Raw genomic sequence first — 8,311 nt, 5'->3', positions numbered from 1 at the left:
CACAATCATAGTTTATTGTCATGCATAACGTTCATGTACATGTAGCAAACTTCGCATAATATCTCATAGCACAAAATTCATGGTAAAATGGCAAACTCCAGATCACAAATAGACTCAAAATAGATTCTAAAAAGTCCGGCCAGGGTCTCATACGATATATACAAGTCGGAAATCAGAAGGGGTACATTTATCATTTACTAAATCAGTTTCTGACCGCGCACTGATATCGTAATGGCTATAACCGGAGCTAGGGACATGGAATTAATACAAGGTCAGTGGCCATGGTTCAAGGACAAGTCAAAATATAACATATCCAAAAATAAGTAACTTTGGTTTAGCCGATTGGTACAGTTTATTCAATAAAGTTGGATGTCCTGTTTCAGTTTATTTCAGAAATTACCAAAACTATGGCCCTAGTGTGCACAATGCATAAGTTTTCAGAGGTTGTAATAAACTAAAAATATATCAAATATCATGTAACGATTCATATTCCAGAAGCATTCATGTTAATTCACAAAACACAAACCACAGAGTACAAATCAGAGAACAAGTGGAAGATTCAATCTTAGTTTAGCTAGTCACTTTCGTATGCAATTAGCCGAAGATATAGATACAATTAGACCATGATATCTACACGAAAAGTGAATTAATTTCTGTGTATATTTCAGATATGAAAAGATCTCATCTCAGAAGTCAATACATTTTAGCATACAAGTCCGTTTTCATGCATGTGCTGGAAAAATCTACATTTTCATTCGATTAGGCATAACACGAGTTTTACTCAAGCAAATGACATGATATCCTAGTGTAACCTGAGTGTTTTTGAATTTTCTATCCAATGGTAATCAACATATAAGCCAATTCGTGACCCATCAATACTATTTTTCTGATCAAGCATAAAAACACAACGATAATTCAAACGGTCATAACATAAGCATACGGAAACGAAATCAAGCGAATCCAAAGCCTAAAATCAATAGTTTTTCATGAGGATTATGAATATCAGATAATATCATGCAATTTAAAAATTCAAATTTCTGTTACCATCAAATACAAATTCGCGATTTATCAAAAAGTCATCAAACGATCAAATTAACGAATACTATCAAGCATACATACAAGGACTTGAGCACTAGACACTATATCTACCCTAAAATGTAACAAAAACATGAAAACCCAAAAATTAGAGTTTTTGAAACTTACCCTAATCAAGAAGTTGTTGGTATATATGTGTAGAGGTCTTCGAGAGGAGTCCGAATATGTAAACGATTTTATGATCAAGTGATTATTGAAGGTGTTCTTGAGTGATTCTTTCTATGGTGTTTATGTATTGTTTTTGAAGCTAGATTATGATGGGTTTTTGCTGAGATGAGGAGGTTGAGAAGAGATTTCAAGTGTGTGTGTTTTATAGAGTAAGAAATGAGGATTAGAATTGAAATGGAAATGGTTAAGTGTGTATGTAGTTAGGCGTCATTTTTGATTCCTCATAAAGGGATTCCTAAGTTGAATTTTGAGCTAGAAGTTTAATACTAGAAGTTAAGAAATGTTTAAACATGTTTCCCCATGATTAATAGGTTGAAAATGATGTTTTACTATTGGTATATACGAATAGTAAATACATCTAGAAATTCTATATAGTAATTGTATATAGTACATGTCTCATGAGTCATATATAATAACAAAGATGTCATTTTCCATGATAAAAGGTTGAAAATGATGTTTTCCTATTGGTATATTCCAATAGTAGATACATCTAGCAACTGTGTATAATACGGGTATAAATACCGTATGAATACGAGTAGAATTCTTGAGAAAATCGAATGCGAATATGAGTATAGCTATCTTTGTTGAGTATAAATATGTTAGTACAAGTATTTAAGTCTTTCAAAAGTGTGTATATTACATATTAATACAATACATATATATTCATTTTAACATAAGGGTTATTACGTCGTTAAGCGTTACATATATATAATGTTTCGAAACCCTTAAGTTAGTAGTCTCATTTTATATATATAACCCATTATTAATATACTTAATGAGATACTAAATTATCATATATTCAAGTTAGATATAATCCATATATATATATATATATATATATATATATATATATATATATATATATATCCATATATATACATAAGTATATAATTAATACAAGTTATGACGTTCGTGAATCGTCGGACAAATGGATGGTCAATTGTTTGTATAAAACTCATTTTTAAAAGTTTTAAAACTTTTCAAAATTCATTGCTTATCATGACGAAATCATATAGAGAATTGGTTTAAAATAAGTTAAAATTTTCCGGGTCGTCACAGTACCTACCCGTTAAAGAAATTTCGTCCCGAAATTTGATCGAGGTCATCGTGGCTAACAATAAGAATGTTTTCATGATGAATATGAGTTGATAAATAGAGTTTCATCATTGTTGAGTAATATGGATAAAACAATTCGATTACGCGAAGATTATAAGTGAAGCTATCGCAAAGGATTGAAATATAGAAATAGAAATTCGTCTTATCTTTTGACGTAGGTTGATTTCCAGAATTCAGGGAATTTAAAGAAATCCTCTAATCAGAAAGGAAATGTAATAGCACGATCTGATTTGTTAAATTACCAGAAATCACGGAAAGATAGAAATATCAAGAAAATATTTTTCTTAACACGTTTAGAGGTTAAGTAGAATGAAAGAGTCGTGTAACATGGCACCTGATGAGGATATGATTTGTGAACCATCATCACATTCCATTAGAAATTCAGCATGACTTACTGTAATATAATCACGTTGGCCGGGCGTCATTATATTATACTAACCCATGCTTCAATTTCCAACACTTCTCTACAATTCATTCATAATTTATACTTAGATTTTACAGAAGTTTTCAATATAATGGAATACAGAAAACACGATGAGGTAGATAATTTCGGATAAGAATATTTATGAAAATATCCTCAGAAATATCGAAGATATTTATGATGATATTTTTTTGAATTTCTAAGTTCGAAGGTTGATGAAGAAGAGTTTTCCGCAAGATTTTAACATGACTTCGGAGAATGATATTCTCTAAATATTTCATCGGATCCAGAATTACCTGGATTCTTTGAATATAGGGTTTGGTCCTTGTATTTGTCCTTGGTCTCCTTCATGGTTAGCTTAATTCGTTTTTTTTTCAGTACCAAATTTTCTATCGAGCGTTCCCAACATTCCATTCTTTATCATCAAACTCTTGGCCATTTAGGCCATCTACAATTTTTCTGTTTCCTCTGTATTTAATGCAGCTATATCTGAATCATCGATTATCAATCCGAGGTGGTTTCAAGAGAATTGTGTTTTTAGATGATTAAACGCTGATGGTAATATGGTGGCATATAAAAGGTTCCCTGGTAATAATAAAAGAGCACGCATATATATCAAGGTTATAATATGATTGTTTCGAACGAAAAGTCGAAGTTGACTTGCTAGAGCTGTGACAAAATTGGCTATCTTAAAAAGGGATTGTAAAGTTATTTTGGGTAATAACAACACTAAAGGAGCTAGCACAAATACGTGTTAAACGTTTACTCAGGTTCCGAGTGTTTTCAGGTAGATAACTACATGCGTCAATCATTTCTTCCGTAGATGAAGTGCGGTTGGTTCATCCCCTCAATTGAGGTGTTTTCAAGAATCATGAAAAGTTTGAACGCAGATTGTATTCATCAAGATACAAATGAGGTTTAAGATAAAATCAAGTGGCAAACTTGAAGAGATGTTTAGTTTCATATGTTATAATCAATATTTTAATTCATTTTAATTGTCCAATGTCATTAGTCCACAGTCGATAGTCCACATTTAACAGTCCAGTAATTCATATATAGTTTAATATATTATATTCGAATTAATTAATACGTTTCGTGATCCGTATACGTCTCAGACTCGATCACAACTCAAACTATATATATTATTGTAGAGTCAACCTCAACCCTGTATAGCTAACTCCATCATTACTGCATATAGAGTGTCTATGGTTATTCCAAATTATATATATATATGCGTCGATATGATATGTCAAAACCTTGTATACATGTCCCGATATTTAAAGTGCGTAAAATAAATAACAGAAATTAAATAACGATAAATAAAATTGCGAGAATTAAAATTGCGATAAATAAATGTAATTGGAATTAACAGTTAGCTAGGAACAGTTAGCTAGGATTTTGTTAGCGTGGATTCTTAATAGAATTTCTCATAGTTAATTTGTTTGTTTCTAACAAATTTTATTTTATTCAATGTTTTCTTCATTATGCCACTTGTTGGATTCTGGTAAATCAAAATCCAAATATGAAATTGGATGAAAATGGTTATTCTGCGGTGAACGGATACGTATATCGGCGGTTGTAAGTAGGATAGTGAATGACTGTTGAATCAGCTTCGACGAATGTACAGTGTAACTTATTAAGGTGAAATCTGAATATTCCTCGGGTATTACCTACCCGTTAAAATATTTTCGCCATTATCAATACAAAAGAATTTTTAATTACAATCTTTATAAAAACATATATACGTATATATTTTCTTCAGATGTAATCATGGATTTAATGAGTCAATATGATATTAATCTCATTTGCTTTTTGGTTAGAACTAGAGTACATAATCTCTAAAACATTAGAGATTACATAATCATCATGTCAAACGAAGATAAATGATGTAGAACGTCATGTAGAACGATGATTATACTCGAGGTACAGAATGAGATATTGAGGCATGTGATGTTGAAACTTTGGTTGTTAGTGGTACTGTTGGTGCTGGTGATGTTGCTGAAGCTGGTAAGTTTCGTACCATGTTTTCTAAATTGATTACTCGAGCGCGAAGCTCGTTGACTTCTTCCATTATTCCGGGATTATCGTCGGTCGAAACTAGCGGATGAATAAGGTTTAGAATTTTAGATAGATTATAATCGTGGTGAGATATTCGAGAAATGAGGGTGAAAATGGTGTTTCGGACTGGTTCGTCGGTAAGTGCTTCAGGTTCATCACCAAGAGGTAAGTTCGATTGGTGAAAAGGATCGCCTTCTTCGCGTCTCCATTGATTAAGTCGACTACGAACCCATCAGATGAATTGGGGATGGCTGATTGATTGATTCATTCTGGTGAAACCGCTTTCAGAGCTTACGTGAATATCCATGTCGGAATAGCTATCGAAATCTGAGGGACTCGAACTGGTTGAGGGATTCATCTAGTACGATCAGATGAAGGATTTTCGATAGGAAATAGATTATAGGATGCAGATTAGTACCCTGTAATACATCATTTACATATGCATATATAATACTAAAATCCCATAAGTTACGGAGGAATCTACGAAAGCTGTCAGGCAAAGGTAACAATAACAGATACGCTAAGATATGAATTTTGTCTATACACTATTCATGCAGTCAATGCAGTAAAATGTGTCTAGACTAAGAATGATAAGCAAATAATTTTCGACACTAAATGATAAGCAAAACTTTTGACATGCAGACACGGTCGAAGTCCAGACCCACTAATGCATCTAAACAACTATCAGTTAGACACACTAATGCAAGACCTGGTTCGCTAAGACCACCGCTCTGATACCAACTGAAACGACCCGTCCTAATCCATCTGGACGAAGTCATCAACATTTGATCCCATTGCGATGATCGACTCCAAGTAATGTCCTTAAAATGAGCAAATGCACAGCGGAAGACTTAATTCGTACCTGAGAATAAACATGCTTAAAAGTGTCAACCAAAAGGTTGGTGAGTTCATAGGTTTATCGTATCAATTATTTCAATATATTAATAGACCACAAGATTTCATAATCATAAACATAATACACTCGCAAGTGTATGTAAAGCATTCTAAGTGGTTGAGCACTTGGTAACCATACTTAACATTTAATCACGTCGCATATTCCCTTTATTATGAAATCTCACTACACCGTACCAAGTGTAGTCACCGAAACGAAGTACTGTGCAATCGTTGAATATTGGTCGTCCAGTCCGGTTGGGGTTGTCAGGCCCGATAGATCTATCAACAGGATTCGCGTTTACAATACCACATGTAAATAGTAGTTACCAAGCTACAGGGAAGTATGCCAGTGGTACAACTCAACGTAGAATATATTTTTAAGTACTTGTGTCTATTTTGTAAACATTTATAAAAGCAGCGCATGTATTCTCAGCCCAAAAATATATATTGCAAAAGCAATTAAAAAGGGAGCAAATGAAACTCACCTGACAACTTCAGAAATAAATCACAGAGATGTGATCGAATATCGGAATGCAAGTAACCGTAGACCTCAACCTAGAGAACATATGTTGGTCAATAAGTGTCTAATAAGCTAGGTCAGTCCATAGGGTAAGTATAGTCCTATTGCTCAAGTCCGACTCATAAATTTAGCAAAAGTCAACAAAAGTCAACGCAAGTCAAAGTAAGTCAAATGTAAGTCAAACGCAAGTCAAACACAGTCAACATGGTTAACACAAGTCAAAATCTCATAATATTACTCAACTTGGTCAAATAGTCAAACATAGGTCAAACAACACGTTTTAGTTCATAAATGGTCAATTACACAATCATAGTTTATTGTCATGCATAACGTTCATGTACATGTAGCAAACTTCGCATAATATCTCATAGCACAAAATTCATGGTAAAATGGCAAACTCCAGATCACAAATAGACTCAAAATAGATTCTAAAAAGTCCAGCCAGGGTCTCATACGATATATACAAGTCAGGAATCAGAAGGGGTACATTTATCATTTACTAAATCAGTTTCTGACCGCGCACTGATATCGTAATGGCTATAACCGGAGCTAGGGACATGGAATTAATACAAAGTCAGTGGACATGGTTCAAGGACAAGTCAAAATATAACATATCCAAAAATAAGTAACTTTGGCTTAGCCAATTGGTACAGTTTATTCAATAAAGTTGGATGTCCTGTTTCAGTTTATTTCAGAAATTACCAAAACTATGGCCCTAGTGTGCACAATGCATAAGTTTTCAGAGGTTGCAATAAACTAAACATATATCAAATATCATGTAAAGATTCATATTCCAGAAGCATTCATGTTAATTCGCAAAACACAAACTACAGAGTACAAATCAGAGAACAAGTGGAAGATTCAATCCTAGTTTAGCTAGTCACTTTCGCATGCAATTAGCCGAAGATATAGATACAATTAGACCATGATATCTACACAAAAAATGAATTACTTTCTGTGTATATTTCAGATATGAAAAGATATCATCTCAGAAGTCAATACATTTTAGCATACAAGTCCGTTTTCATGCATGTGCTGGAAAAATCTACATTTTCATTCGATTAGGCATAACACGAGTTTTACTCAAGCAAATGACATGATTTCCTAGTGTAACCTGAGTGTTTTTGAATTTTATATCCAATGGTAATCAACACATAAGCCAATTCGTGACCCATCAATACTATTTTTATGATCAAGCATAAAAACACAACGATAATTCAAACGGTCATAACATAAGCATACGGAAACGAAATCAAGCGAATCCAAAGCCTAAAATCAATAGTTTTTCATGAGGATTATGAATATCAGATAATATCATGCAATTTAAAAATTCAAATTTCTGTTACCATCAAATACAAATTCGCGATTTATCAAAAAGTCATCAAACGATCAAATTAACGAATACTATCAAGCATACATACAAGGACTTGAGCACTAGACACTATATCTACCCTAAAATGTAACAAAAACATGAAAACCCAAAAATTAGAGTTTTTGAAACTTACCCTAATCAAGAAGTTGTTGGTATATATGTGTAGAGGTCTTCGAGAGGAGTCCGAATATGTAAACGATTTTATGATCAAGTGATTATTGAAGGTGTTCTTGAGTGATTCTTTCTATGGTGTTTATGTATTGTTTTTGAAGCTAGATTATGATGGGTTTTTGCTGAGATGAGGAGGTTGAGAAGAGATTTCAAGTGTGTGTGTTTTATAGAGTAAGAAATGAGGATTAGAATTGAAATGGAAATGGTTAAGTGTGTATGTAGCTAGGCGTCATTTTTGATTCCTCGTAAAGGGATTCCTAAGTTGAATTTTGAGCTAGAAGTTTAATACTAGAAGTTAAGAAATGTTTAAACATGTTTCCCCATGATTAATAGGTTGAAAATGATGTTTTACTATTGGTATATACGAATAGTAAATACATCTAGAAATTGTATATAGTAATTGTATATAGTACATGTCTCATGAGTCATATATAATAACAAAGATGTCATTTTCCATGATAAAAGGTTGAAAATGATGTTTTCCTATTGGTATATT

This window comes from Rutidosis leptorrhynchoides, chromosome 4 (assembly GCF_046630445.1).
Source record: "Rutidosis leptorrhynchoides isolate AG116_Rl617_1_P2 chromosome 4, CSIRO_AGI_Rlap_v1, whole genome shotgun sequence".
Taxonomy (NCBI): Eukaryota; Viridiplantae; Streptophyta; class Magnoliopsida; order Asterales; family Asteraceae; genus Rutidosis; species Rutidosis leptorrhynchoides.
Note: the sequence above shows the minus strand (reverse complement) of the source record.